The sequence below is a fragment of the Panthera leo genome, chromosome D4 (genome assembly GCF_018350215.1).
Source record: "Panthera leo isolate Ple1 chromosome D4, P.leo_Ple1_pat1.1, whole genome shotgun sequence".
Classification (NCBI taxonomy): Eukaryota; Metazoa; Chordata; class Mammalia; order Carnivora; family Felidae; genus Panthera; species Panthera leo.
The window spans coordinates 42761982-42776590 of record NC_056691.1 but is presented as its reverse complement, the minus strand read 5'-3'; the positions used below and the strand labels follow the sequence as shown (position 1 = coordinate 42776590).

At 37.9% G+C, this 14609-nt stretch overlaps 1 long non-coding RNA gene across 12 annotated transcripts in view; it reads left to right on the top strand.

Annotated features, from left to right (window-relative positions):
- LOC122204917 overlaps positions 1 to 14609 on the top strand; it is an 85481-nt gene that overhangs the window by 20792 nt on the left and 50080 nt on the right. For 7 of the 12 annotated variants that reach the window (XR_006195838.1, XR_006195837.1, XR_006195835.1 and 4 more), the window contains 3 exons: positions 9054 to 9144; positions 11630 to 11696; positions 13038 to 13138. This is a non-coding gene — a long non-coding RNA (uncharacterized LOC122204917). The remainder of the gene's footprint in view (positions 1 to 9053; positions 9145 to 11629; positions 11697 to 13037; positions 13139 to 14609) is intronic. The other 5 variants (XR_006195842.1, XR_006195841.1, XR_006195836.1 and 2 more) reach the window with 1 other exon arrangement.

Genomic DNA, 14609 nt, shown 5'->3' with positions numbered 1-14609 from the left:
AAATTCAATGGCCAAAACACTTGCTTAAGGTTGCGTCCTCCATTTTCTGTCATTTGTTCATCTACTCATGCATTCTTATTCCTGATCTCTTTCTTGCCATTCCTTAATCTCACATTCCCTCCCCAGACAAAATTCTTGAAAAACTGTATACAGTTTATCATGTTTGTTTCCTTTCTGATAGTTTCTCACCCAACTGCAGTATCCTAAGCCTGAATGAAAGCATCTTTTATTAATAGCCTCCTAGACCAAATCAGACTGGCTTTTCCTGGCATTTGACTTTCTGTGGAATGACTAGCTGTCACTCATCATTGACACCCTCTCCTTCCCTGGCTTCACCAGATCATGTTCTCCTACCCTGTCCTTTTTTATCCTTTTTATGGATTTTCACATGTTCATATTTCTCAGAATTCAGTCCTCTTCCCTACTCTCTTTTCATTCCACACACTGTCCTTGGGTTCTTCCATTTATACTTACAGTCTCATATCTAAGCTAAACACTGTTGACTTTGCCCAATGGTTCATTCTACATATCATGCAGGCATCTGCAATCAGTATGTCTAAACCTGAATTCACTTTCCCCAAATTGGTTCTGTCTGTATTCTTTATCACTGCAGATGGCACCACCTCCATCTTGTCACTCAAACTAGAAACCAAAGACTATATGTTGACCCTTACACTCTCCCACCTCACCTCCAATCACCTACTGAATTCCATTACTAAATATACCTTCTAAGTAGTGTTTCCCTTGCTCTTCACCACCTTTTCCCTGATTATCATCTCTTTACTGCTAATGCCATGGCTATAGTTTACAGCATCCTGATCTTTCTCATGGACTGTTGAAGTGCTTTCAACTCCATGTTTGCAATCTGGTAATTTCCTCAATTCTACCCAATCCCCTTTATACATGTGGATAGATTCTACAGATAAACCTAATAGTATTCACGGTACCGAAAAAGGCACATGAGCAACTAAAAGACAAAGCCCAGATTAGTTGATCAGATTATATTTCAGCATTTTTAAAACTGTAAGTTGCGATCCAATAGTGGATTAGTGGATTCTGAAATCTATTTAATGGGTTTCAACCAGCATTGAAATAATATGAAATAGAATAGGATAGAGAATATCAGCATGTACTGCAAAGCAGAGGAGTAAACTGGCAAACTTTTTGTTTTGGTTTCTATGCATGTTTCTGTGTGTGTGTGTGTGTGTGTGTGTGTGTGCAATAAGTTGCAGTATATTATGTATTTTATACTGTGAATTGCAGATAAAATTTCTAAATCTACTCTTCCATGGTAATATCATTCATGAATACTTCTCCAGCTTCATCTCCCACTGTTTGCCTCACTGCAGCAGAACTTTATATTATAGGCCATTCCAAAAGAAATGTAATGCAAACCTCCAATGTGAGCCATATATGTAATTTAAATTTTTCTAGTATCCACATTAAAAAAAGTAATACAAAATAGGTGAAATTAGTTTTAATGACCTATTTTCTTTATCTCAATATAACACCATTTCAACATGTAACACATAAAAAAAACTACAGTGAAATATATTCTTTTTTGTATTAAGTCTTTGAAGTCTCTTTGTGTTATACTCAAAGCATATCTTAATTCAGATAACACATTTCTTTTTTGTTTTTAATGTTTATTCATTTTTGAAAGACAGAGAGAGACAGAGGACAAGCAGGGGTGGGGCAGAGAGAGAGAGGGTCACAGAATCTGAAGCAGGCTCCAGGCTCTGAGCTGTCAGCCCAGAGCCTGACGGGGGGCTCAAATTCATGAACCACAAGATCATGACCCGAGCCGAAGTCAGATGCCTAACTGACTGAGCCACCCAGATGTCCCTAGATATCACATTTCAAGTGCTTACTGGCCACCTGTGGTTAATGTATCCTACTGGTAGAGCAGTTCTAAACATATAGTTAATTACCTAAATAATCCGTTCTTCCTTATATCTTCATGTCTTTGCACATGCTGTTCCATATGCATGGAATCTCCTGCAGTTTTGTTCTTTTGTTTTGAAATTCATATGGTAAACCCTATTCATCCTTTTAGATTTATGTGAAGGGCCACATCCATTGGAAACTTCCCTGACCCAACGAGGCCATGTTGGGCATACTCCGCTAGGATCCCAGAGCAAAATGCTCCTAAGGAAACATTATACTGCATTGTAATTGTTTTTTTACATCCTGAGTATGAGTTTCTTGAAAGTAAAGAATAGTCTTACTTGTTTTTATATCCTTAGAACTTAGCATAGTTATTATCACACAGAGTGTGTCTGGTGAAAACTTGTTAAATATATTAAAATTTCTAGATTGACAACTCGAACAACTTACAGAAGGATCCAGCGGGATGCACAGTTAATCATGGCTCAAGCTGAGAGCCTTCGTCCCCAGGACTGATATGTTTGTGTTTCTACTTAATAAACCTAGCTTGCAGCCCTTCCTGGTGGGCTCTACTATTTGGGGCTACTTAACACTCGTGCTGATGGGAAGAGTTGTTGTCTTAATAAAATAGCTATTCTGAGAGTCGGGTGGGCCAGTCCTTTACTGATTTGTGGAAGGTGACATTACAGCAAAATACCCCATTCCCATGCCTCAAGGCAGGACCAGATCAAACCACTTCAAATGATTATTACTAAACCTCTAGAAAAAAAACTCACACAGTCCCCCTTTCAAATTATTAAAAAATGCTGCTGTTGAAAAGCTTTTCTTACCTACCCTAAATCCTTTGTGCTGCACTGTCAGCCCACCTCCTCCTGTTTGGATCTCGGGAGAGCTACAGAAAAGCTTACCATGAGACTCTAAAAAAGAACCCTCTTATGCTTCAATAACAGCACTAAATCACCCTTAAGTCTTCTCTTCTCCAGGGTAAACAATCCAAATTTCTTTAGCCTTCCTCCATAGATCTTATTTTACAAGCTTTTAATCACTGTGGTGGCATGCCTCCAAACTAGATTCTCCAAGTTCCTACGTCCTACTGCTGTTGTAAAGCTTAGCACCATCGACAGCTCTATGTGCTGAGTATTACGCCAGCCCTCCTATGAATAATATCCCTTCGTACTGTGTAATATCCTCAGGAAGATTTGAAGTAGAAGAACAGTAATTCTCTAACTCAGGAATATTTTATGTTTAACCTAAGTTGCCCACTACTTATACTCACTAAAATATGACAAGGGGGTGATAATGATTACGGTTTCAGTGTAGTTTTATGCTTTCTATTTCGTATCTCATAGTATGGCAAAAGGCCATCGAGGGTAAATAGTAACTGTAGTAATATCAACTAATGTTTCTGAATGTTTACGGCATGTGAGGTATTGCTCTAAACATTATATACATATATTGACTTTTTAAGTACAATAAATGAAGCAGAGATTGCTATTATTGTTGTTATGTTACCAGTGAAAAACAGGCACAAAAAGATTAACTTGACCAAAGCTACATGGATAGTAAACAGTAGAGCTAAGATTACAATGCAGAGTCTGCTGTGTTCTTTTTTTTTTTTTTTTTTAAGTTTATTTATTTATTTGGTAGAGAGTGAGTGAGCAGGGGAGGGGGCAGAGAGAGAGAGAGAGAGAGAGAGAGAATCCCAAGTGGGCTCTGCACAGTCAGTGGGGCTGTGGGGCTCGATCTCATGAACTGTAACATCATGACCGGAACCAAGATGAAGAGTTGGGCGCTTATCCAACTGAGCTACCCAGGCACCCCAAGAGTCCACTGTACTGTTAACCACTTTGGTTTCCAATCTAACAGCCTGTTTACTGACCTCACTGTTAGTGTCCTTATCAGGATGTGACAGTCATAATTTGTTTTTAAATCTCCCCGGAAATTGCTGTTGAAGTTAAAGGAATAAACACCAACAAAAGATTTCAAGAAGGATAGCAGTCATTCATTACCTAAAAAATATAGAACAGTAATTCAGTAAAGAGCTAATCTTATAACAGTCATGTGCATTCTGTACATATAGGCACATATCACATAAAGGGATCATTACATGATTTTCAAGAAGGTTGGAGTGCAAATATGTAATAAAAATAAAATTATTTTAGGTATTTGAAAGCCACCTTAAAGCTAACCAGGTTTACATAACCCTACCTTTGAATCTTAAGTTTATAAACATTTATTACTATCTTTCCTTTTGTAACTCAAAACCAACTAGTTAAATGATGATGCTAGCATTCCAGGGATATGAGAAATATACACTCTGTAATTTTGTTATTGTTGCTTCAGTTTCTGTGCTGAAAGCCTTACTTTATTATATGGCAGTGTTTTCTGAGATGTGGGATGCCTCACTACTGACAGTCCCCAGGATTTTAGGTATATTCAAATTGTTTTCCAGAATATGCAAGATAATCTGAAAGGACACAGTTACACTGTATTAAATAACATCATAAGTCAACAAGTTTATTTTTCTCATCTCTTTCAATCATTCTGATTAAGTGAGGGATTATGGATCATTGTGGTAGTCCGATTCTTTAACTTCTTTGGAAGACTTGATAATCTCTCCCATTTAACAAAAAATGAAGAGACCTAAAGCACAAGAGACTGGGACAGACAACAGTGGACAGAGTTTAAGGACACCGTTTTGTTTTCTTTGCATGTATGTTTAGTTACCTTTGACTTATGGCCTGTGTCACTGACTTTACATTTATGGTAGTGATATCAAGTTTACTTTTAAATTAATTGAATTACAAAGTAAGCTGATTTAATGAAAACCTCAAGATTATAATGGTACATGAAAAAGGCACTAATTATAAAGCAGGCATACAAATGACTGAATCTTGAGCAAGGAATGATGAGGCACTATGGGTTAACCCGCTGTAATTAAAGATGAAAACCTAAATCCTGAAAGACATGTGGTCTCCTCACTCCGTGATTAGAAATTACCAGCAAAGGCAATAGCTACTCTATCTCTCTGTACAGGAAATCCTCGCAGGCACATCTTAACAGAGTTGGGAATCTGTCCCTCTGGGTAAGACATGAGTCAGTACAGTGTTTAAAGCCAGCCTTCATGTTTTGGAGTTAACCGTGAAAAAGGTTTTATAGGAATTTACTTTCCCAGCTGCAGAGAAGCTCTTGGAAGTTTGAAACTGTTTTTCCCCATGGTACGGAATGCTTCAAACGTATTTACTAAAAATCCATATCTTTATCAACCCTCTCCTTGTTCCCGGATTTACTCTGAACCCACCAAGCAAAATCTACAGCTCTATGAATCAGTCTTTGAATACCAGCATAATTCTGCTGGGGATCAGCAACAATTCTATTTCTTATTTCTTTCCAACTTCATGACTCAAAGATATCTCCAGAAATTATTCGCCTACCTAATATCTACCAAGTTTTCAAAAAAAAAAACATATAAAATCTGAATTTATCATTTACAAACCTCAAAAAATGGTATGTCTATAAACTAAAAGAAGCAAAGAAACCAATAAGATTTCACAAAAATCTAATCATTGATTATTAATTTTAAGCTATGTACAAAATCCTTTCATTGACCCACCTGACCACTCATGAAAGTTCACAGTGCTAGGTTTATACTATAAAAATGTACAAGGGTTCCTGCCCTCAAATCTTATATCTGTTTTAATAAACTGGATTCTTAAATGTGAATATAGACATTATGGATCAAGGAGGTGATAATAGAACTTTGACTTCATGTTCCTACAGACAGCCTTTTGATTTGGTTCTGATGAAATAGGACTCCTAAATTGTGAATGGTACAAGAAATAGCCAGAAAGTTCATCTAATCCTGACTTCTCAAATTCCAAGTGTCTCTAGAATGCTACTGTAAACCTACAACTGAATAGGCTGAGAATCATCTGGGATGGTGGAGATTAACATTTTGCAGATTTTTCCCTGCATGTCCCTACAGACTACATCGATCCTTCCATTGCACACACCCCGCCCCCAACACGCATATCCTTCTTTTCGCTCTTTTGAATTAAGAATCCCATCCAGCTGCACACTCCCAGAGGGAAAAGCTCGAGACAGACAGCTCAGTTCATTACTTAGATCTACAACTTGCTCATTTAGAAAGTGGGTTTCCATATGGAGTTACAGCAGGAGCATCTGTGTTTACCTATTTCTTTTAACTTTGAAAAAGGGAAGGGATTCATAAAAATACACATGATGCCATAAATGAAGGGAGAGAAAGGAGGCAATAGAGGGGTAAAATATCGAGTTCTGTGATTGCGGATTCTGAACCAGGATGGAAATTGGAGTCCTGGCTCTGGCGTGGAACACCCGCTCATAAAGGAGGTGCAGAGCCAAATGTCTCTGCAACAGCAAGAGGCAGAAGCTGTGAGAAAAGAGGGTGTTTTGTGACAACCTAACTACTCAGTCCAAAAATGTTATACATGGGCAGACACTCAAAACATGATTCTAGTTTACTTGTTCCAATTATTTTATTAAATGAACAAAATCAAAGCATGCAATCTGCATGAATTATCCACAAAGTCTTTCCTGTGGCACAAGGACTGGGGATGACTGTTCCATCCTGGGTGATGCACCCACCATCCCAATGTGTCCCACTCAACTTGGCTCTTTCCCTGCATTGGCTTGGCTAACAGAAAAAGAGCACTGGAATTATCCCTGTTTTGAACAGTTTGTATCCCTGTGGCCTCATCCAGGACTGAAAGGGAATACTTCGCAAACATGCTAGATAAAAGAGAACATGTATTTAAGTTATTCATTTCATAATAGAATATTTTCCTCCTGGATAATAAAGTCTGCCCTTAGTTAACTATTCCAAAATAAAAGGGTGGACACCAACTTATTCTTCAAAATATGAAGTCTTATGTAATAGCAATATAGTATATTACTTAAATTTATTTAATAAAGTGATTTTCTCTTGGCATAATGTACTATGCAAAATAGTTTCCTTTCAACATCCTAAGGAACAAAATGGCAGTAAATTTAAGGAAATTTATGGAGGAAGTAATGTTAGCAAATATCTGTTAATGGAAGGTTTCATCAAAGTGGCCACAAATCACAGGAAAAATTTGAAAAATAATTTTTAAATTGAATTTTGAAAAGCGTTAGAATTGTTTTTCAGTACCATCACTAAGCCCCACAGATTGAATGGATAAAACACAATTATTTAATTAGGCATTATTCGTTTTTAGAATCTTGTTCAATTCCTTCATTCCAAATATTTATGCTGTGACTCTTCTCCTAATTCAGACTATTCAAAATGATATCTTATTCCTCATAAATTTCCAACTTGCTTCCTTAACACTAACTTATACATGGAAATATATATTTGCTGAATAAAAGGATAATTGATTATAAATCTTCCCTCATTTATTATAAATTATATTATATATTCAAGAAAATCAACAGCATTCAAATATATTCTGTGATGTTTTGCAAGCTATTTTAATGTTCAGTAACTGATAATTCAATGTTAAATTCTGATTTGCCTTTATTTGAAAAGGCTAGCCTAAAATGAACATATTCTCTAACATTCATACACAAGTCAATCATAACATTTTTCATTCAGGAAAAAAAAATTCTAAATCTGGAATGTTCCAGAAATGGAGTCATTAGAAATATTCTGAAAGTAAAGATGAAAGATTTTATGTTATCCTAAATGATCAGCTTTTTTCTAGGTCTGTCTTAGCCATGTCTCTTTTAAGGAAACTATGTGATTCACAAAATGCCCATTCTTCTTGTTTTTATTAATCTGCCACTGGGCGTGAAGGCGCCCCTAAGGCAGAGATTTGGATTGCCATGTGTCACTTGTGCATGGCCCCAACTCACTGGACTGTAACCTGTACTTCTCTGTCCTGTCTCTGGGTAAATGTGGGAGAAAATACCGTGTAGCCTTTTCCTAGTCTTCAGATTCTGTGCACAAATGATCGGGCAGTTTTCTATTGAAAACTGAGGAAGAATTATCTGTAGGTAATTCAAAGCATTTCTATTAGAGAGTCTGAAACTGCCAATGCATTTTACTCATTGCACAGACTGAACTAGACTAACCGTAAACTCATCTCCTTGAAATACAGAAAAGAATGACTTGTAAGAGAGAACTGGCAATTGGAACTTGCTTCTTTTTTTTTTTCAAATTTCGATAATTTTATTTTTTTATTTTATTTATTTAAATTCAAGTTAGTTAACATACAATGCAGTATTGGTTTCAGGAGTAGAACCCAGTGATTCTTCACTTCCATATAACAAGTGCTCATCCCAACAAATGCCTTCCTCAATGCCCATTAGCCCATCCCCCAACCCCCCACCCCCCTCCAGCAAGCCTCAGTTTGTTCTCTGTATTTAAGAGGAACTTTTTTTCAAATGATCTGACACCAACATTAGACAAGTGCATTTCAAAGAGGAGTGAATGCAGGGAGTACAGTGCACAGAGCAACAGTTCCGCCTTCTCTGGAGCTGACTAACCCCATCCTCCTTGAGGAAACAAGAGTGGTTCACGTGAAGCAATTAGAGCTCAGCTCCAGTACACATATAAAGAAACAGTATACTAATATTTTGTATCTGCAGGTACTTTGTAGTATCACACATATAGTAACCTTGTTTGATCTCCATAGCAGCACTGAAAGTCAGAGAAATGGTGAGTAGCACCACTTTCCACAGGAGTGAAAACCGAGGCTACCATGATTTGTGGCACAAATAAATGTAACAAGACATCAGAAAAATGAGAATCCAATGGGAAACAAATGAAAGCTACATGAAAGTAAACATGCCGTCTTCTGCTCAGAGTAGTTGAAGATGCCATCATCAGAGATGCTGAATGGCTTGTCTAATGACACATGACTAGTTAACCACAACTATTTAGGTTGGAACAAGGCTTTCTAATAAGTCATCATTCTTTCTTCTCTTACTCCCACTCCCTGCCTTAGAAGTACGGAATTTGGACTGTCTGAACCATAAACAAACAAACAAATAAAAAGGCAGAAATCTACTCTTAGAACACATGATACTAAGCACCTTACTGCAAGAGTGTGAGTCACAGAATTATTACTGCCACCCCACTAACAGGCAGAATTCTGCTCTAGTTCAGTTTGAGTCAATGACACAGTTCCTTTTTAACTTCTTAGGTAAAGAAATAAAAGAGGACAAGAAAAGATGTTTTCCCATCCCTGACATTTTCTGGTCCAGCAAGGACAAGCTGAAAAGCTGATTAACAAGGTAATGTGCATATATGCTAAATGTGTAGAAGGACAGCAATGGGATTCTAAGCAAGTAAACACAGGACCTTAGAATTTCTAAAAGTTGGGGTGGGGGTGATGAGAAGAATTAGTGACTGAAATCAGTAGAGTAGACATGTCAGAGCAAAAATGAAAGACATTTTTTAAGCAGGCGGAATATAATAAGAAATAAATGATAGGCATTTCTTGTTTCTTTGCCAAATTTCTATAGGCGGCTTACTAAAGTAGTTTTGTGTTTCATCTTGCCCAACATGTCAGAAACTGAAGCTGGTAATAAGGATAATCACAGAGACTGTGACCCTCAATGGACAGAAGCCAGAGTCTTATCCATTTTTGTAATAAAGAAAGCAAAATATTGCAGGTGGCTTAGCCCATAGGGTCATTTTACAGATTATCTCAATTACATACAACAGTTACTGAACAGACTTGCAACAGACATTCACATGAACCCACAAATGGAAAGTCACTGTAACACAAATATTTGACCCAGGGTAAAAGAAAGGATTGAACATATGCTCTAAAGTGAAAGCAGGTGCAAAGTAAGGTATATGGGATGCTACCACTTGCATTTAAAACACACACACTCACACACACACACACTCACACACACACACACACACACACACACACACACACAAAGCACACATGTGTATGTGTAAGCATATGTAAATCTAAACTAACTCTGGAAAGATACATAAGTCGTAGTAAACAGTAATTAAATCCATGAAGCAAAACAGGGTAGCTGGGGGTCAGAGGAAAAGAGACATATCATATACTGGTTTGTGCCATGTGACTGTATTACCTGTTCAATAAGTTGAATTTTTTTTTTTAAAGAAAGATTTGTTAAAGACTTTTGAGTTAGGAAAAAACACACATAAAGAGAACTTAAAATGTTACCAAAGTTAGATTTATAATGCAGGCTCAAAAATCAAGCCAAATTCTGTATTTTTATTTAATTCCAAACTGTAATATTGCAAAATTTAATGAGGTGAGGTAGAAACCCACTTTTATAGCTTAGAAAGTATAAAAACGGGGATACACAAATATCTCTTCATAAGATTTTACAAGGTCAAGAGCAATCATTCAAGAGTAGACCTTGTATTTGCTTTTACACAGAGTCCTTGAACCTGATGTCATATTTGTATATATCTGTGTATAAAACTATCTACTTCTTTATCAGTATCTATGAGAAAAAAATTCTATGTTCCACTCAAGTCTGTTAAAGTCATACCCTAAGTTGTATTGTAATATATGCCATATACATCATAATGTTATTAGGTTTGAAGATGCTTGCTTCCATATCACCACCATGCCCCCATATGAAGAAGTGGCAGTTTTTTACACATTTCAAAGTCTTTACAAAATATGTGGCACAAAATTAGTACCATAAATAACTCAACAACAGCCAAAAAAGATACTTATTTTGGCTTCATTCTATAAACATTAACTAAACATCCTCAAGACATGGGTCACTGTACAGCGTTGAGAGGTACCAAGGTGACGTGCATCCTCCTTGCACAAGGACCCAACAGTCCAGTAGGAGAATTAATGTACTCAGGGGAGACCACGTGATGAGTGTTACTTTTGACACCAAGAGTTTGTGTTTGTCATACCCTGCAAGCCAATGAAACACAGAATTCAATGGAAAACTGGGGACATCTGTGAAGAAAGGAATCAAAGGCAGGCAAGATAGTAGACAGGGACAAAGTAGCAGAGGTTAGTCTTAAGTAAACATTAAACACCATTATTCCTTAGGCTTAAATAAGAACATGATTTTAGCATTGGCTAAGTTCATCCCAAAGCTAAAATGCAGGAATCTCCATAAAATTTCCAAGTATTGCGAGCTTTCAACTTGGAAGCACACGTGGGGCTGGCAGAGTAATTTGTTAGAAATTTAAAACTGGCAGTTACATCTGCGGTTTCTTTTGCTGGAATTGTTCTTGTAAAAGATTTATGAGAGGCAAACGTTCCTCCTTGGCTTATTCATAAAATAAAATGGTGTAGCAATATAATAGATGTACAGACAAAAAATGTTTTAATAGAGTCTCTCTGTGCATTCACAACACAAGGAGAAAGAAAGTTCTCTGCTTTGGAAAGAACTGGTGAGACCCATTTCATGGGTCAAAGGTGTAGGATTTTACATAGTTTTCCTTAAGTAAGCAATGCTAGTATTTATATTGTATCAGTAAAAGTCCATTCATCTCATAATCCTCACTTAGAGTTATATTCATTGAAAAAAGAGCACGTTCACAATATTCACAATATTGAAGCATTACAGTTTGAAATACAACAAATGGCATAAATACCAATGAGGTGGAGCATTTTCTCTTCAGTGGTTAATCTTATGATAGGACAATGACAAAAGTAAATAGGGCTGTTATATATTAAACAAGGGGTCCCAGGAAGGCAGTGCCCATGTGGTCTCTTCTTTTTGTACAAATGTTTGTTTGTTTGTTTTTTTCCAGCTTCCCAGGAGACAGATCCAACTGGCATCTAAGGATAAGAGGGCTTATCTTCTGATTTTTGGTTAAGGTGATTAAACTCAGACTACTAATTGGGTAAAAATGCAAAACTTATTCTAGATTACTATTTTAAGCATCCTTCATTCTTTCATCCATTCTTCCATTTATTCTTCCAAGAATCTATTTTTCCACCTATCCATTTTTCTACCCATCCATTATTTATTTAGAAGTATTTAGATACTTCTTTTAGATACTTCTATGCACCATATTCTGTGCTGAGTGTGGAAAACACAATGATGGACAAGGAAGCAGATTTCCTTGCCCTTGTAACTTATAGCCTAGCCCAGGAGACAATGAAAAACAACCATCCAAGTGGCCATGTATTCCTAGTTGAGATAAGTGCTCTAAAAAATATACTGTAGGCAATTAAGATGGATAATGGGAGGGAGGTAAACAAGACTAGGGGTTCAAAGAAGATGGCCTGCTTGGGGGAAAAAAAAAGATATTAAAACCCAGTATTCGGGGGGGCACGTGGGTAGCTCTGTTCTTAAGTTTGAGTTTTGCATCAAGCTTTGTGCTGACCATGCAGAGCCTGCTTGGGATTTTCTCTCTCTCTCTCTCTCTCTCTCTCTCAAAATAAATTTTAAAAAAATAGTACTCAGGAGTGAGAAAAATTTAGCAGATGTAGAGTGGCTGGGAAGCCCATCAGGGCCAGAGGAAACAGCATATGTAAAGGATCTGAGGTAGAGAAGAACTTGGTGGATTCAGCATGTAGGACTAGAGCCCAGAGAACATGGTGGTGGTAGCAAGACATGATTACAGACTGGGTATGGATGACCCAGAATCGTCGGATCATATTTTAAAAGATCATTCTCACTGCTCTGTCCAGAAACTAGGTACTTAATTTGCTTTTATGATTTCTTGCTTGTTTTAACACTGGAGTCACAAATATCCTTCAGCTTAGGTAAGGAAATTTATAAATCCACCTCAAGCCAACTTTCCCTGGATCTTCAAAGGCATTTAGAAACATGCTTCTAGCCATCATGCAACTATCTAAGTCTCTTTGCACTTTTTAAAAAATCTATTTGTTTCTTCATCCATGATGTTTGCGAAACCACTCTTCAGACTAGCACCACATAACAAATTTCCCAAAATTGACGTAGAGAAATAGTTAATCTCCCATTACAATATTTCTAAAAGATGTCCCATGATGGCGGTGGGGGCGGGGGGTGGGTGGACATCTGACCCAATACTGTGCATCAGTTCCACACACAGGAAAAGTAAGTGCAGAGTAATGTGGTCTCTACAGCTCTCAGAAAGACCGCATCCTAGGACCACTACCTGCCTACTGGGAGGTGAGGGGTGGGGGGCATGTCTCTCCTTTAACAGATGTAAAAGTTCTCCTCCGCAGGACAATGTGAAGCCTGGGTGGATATTTCCAGATGCCCCTTAAGCTCTTGTGAAGGATTCCTAGTTGATGAAAGGGAGAATCATGCACATCAAAAAGAAATGGTATGTTTAGGTTAGACTCCAGTCTCCCAAGAAGCATCCATCTGGAGACAAATATAAAGAGAAGAGACACTGACTAGACAAAGGGCCAGGATGACAACACGAGCAGAAGGGCTAGGAAGAAACCCAGAGGGGTTCCTCTGTGGGGTCTAGAGAACATACTAGGTGAAATGCAGCAGGACATTTCCCTGCCACAGATCCACCTGGAGGGTCTCAGAGATTAGACGTGTGTTTGCGCACTTAAGATTCCTCCACTTGGCCAGCTACCATGCTCTGAACTGTTTGCCACGTTGAGATTTGTAGTTTTCAACTATCTAAGTCTCTTTTTATTGCCTCTTCATTTGCTCCCTACCTCCCACAGAAATATACCTTGCCAGCAAATACCCCGCTGCCTGCGCATTGTTTATACTGAGGATGTGTGAGGAAGTGTCACCCTCCAAAGGTGGGATTACTCATCTGCTTTCCACAGCAGAGCTGCGGCCAGCATTAACCTCTACGCTGCTGCAGCAGGCAGCTCTGTGGAGCCAATGCCAGAGTCAAGGTCTGAAATAAGGCCCTGTCCAGGCAGTTATGCACTAACCGAACCCAAGCCTGCCTCCATATTCGTAACAGCAGATATTCAGATTTCCTCTTGAAAAATTCCCCTTCCATATCAACATTTTGTATCTTTGGGGGAAAAAAAACGTTTTAAAAGACAGTTTTATGATACTGGTATTTTAGGAGAAGACCAAAGGGTGGAAAAGGGTTTTGCTTTTGCTGGGAGGGAAATAATGTCACCACTCCTAAATATCCACCAGCTCCTAAGGCCCCTTTCCCCTGACAGGAGAACATGTACAGCAGGGGCCCACGATCTGCTTAGCTGATGCTGGGAAAGTGCTTTTGTCATGGTTATCCAGTCAACAGCTCAGACAGTAAAATTTTCAAGAACTGTATGTCGCAATAGTCGCAATTCAAATTAATGACTGTATTTTTTAAACTCCTTAAGAACTAAACGTGGAAGCATAGTTAAAATCTGATTACCCTCACAAGGCCTTGAAGCTCATATCTTGAGTATTAAACCCTGTCAGGATGGCAAAAGAATGCTTGGACTTGTAAAATCTGGGAAATTTAAAACCCAAGCCAGAGCTCCATCCTAATTTACCTTGTTATTGTTCTCTATCATAAATATTCTAAACTGCCGGAGGCTCGTGTGGATTCAGTGATTTTATGCACTGCGTGCTCTAAGACACAACACCCCGAAGATTAGGTGGCATGCAGATGAAGCGTGCGTCTCGAATTCCTTGTGGTTGTAACTTTGAAAGACTTTGTGGAATTTCAGAAGGAAACCCTAGAAAAGCAAAAATCACTTTGGTCTTTGTACCTACATTAAGCATTTAATGTATAGACATTCAAGTAGGTCTTAGGGGCTTATTTTATAGTTTATAGAAGGGTTTTTAGATGAGCCTTTATAGTTTCCATGAGAAAACTTTAATCC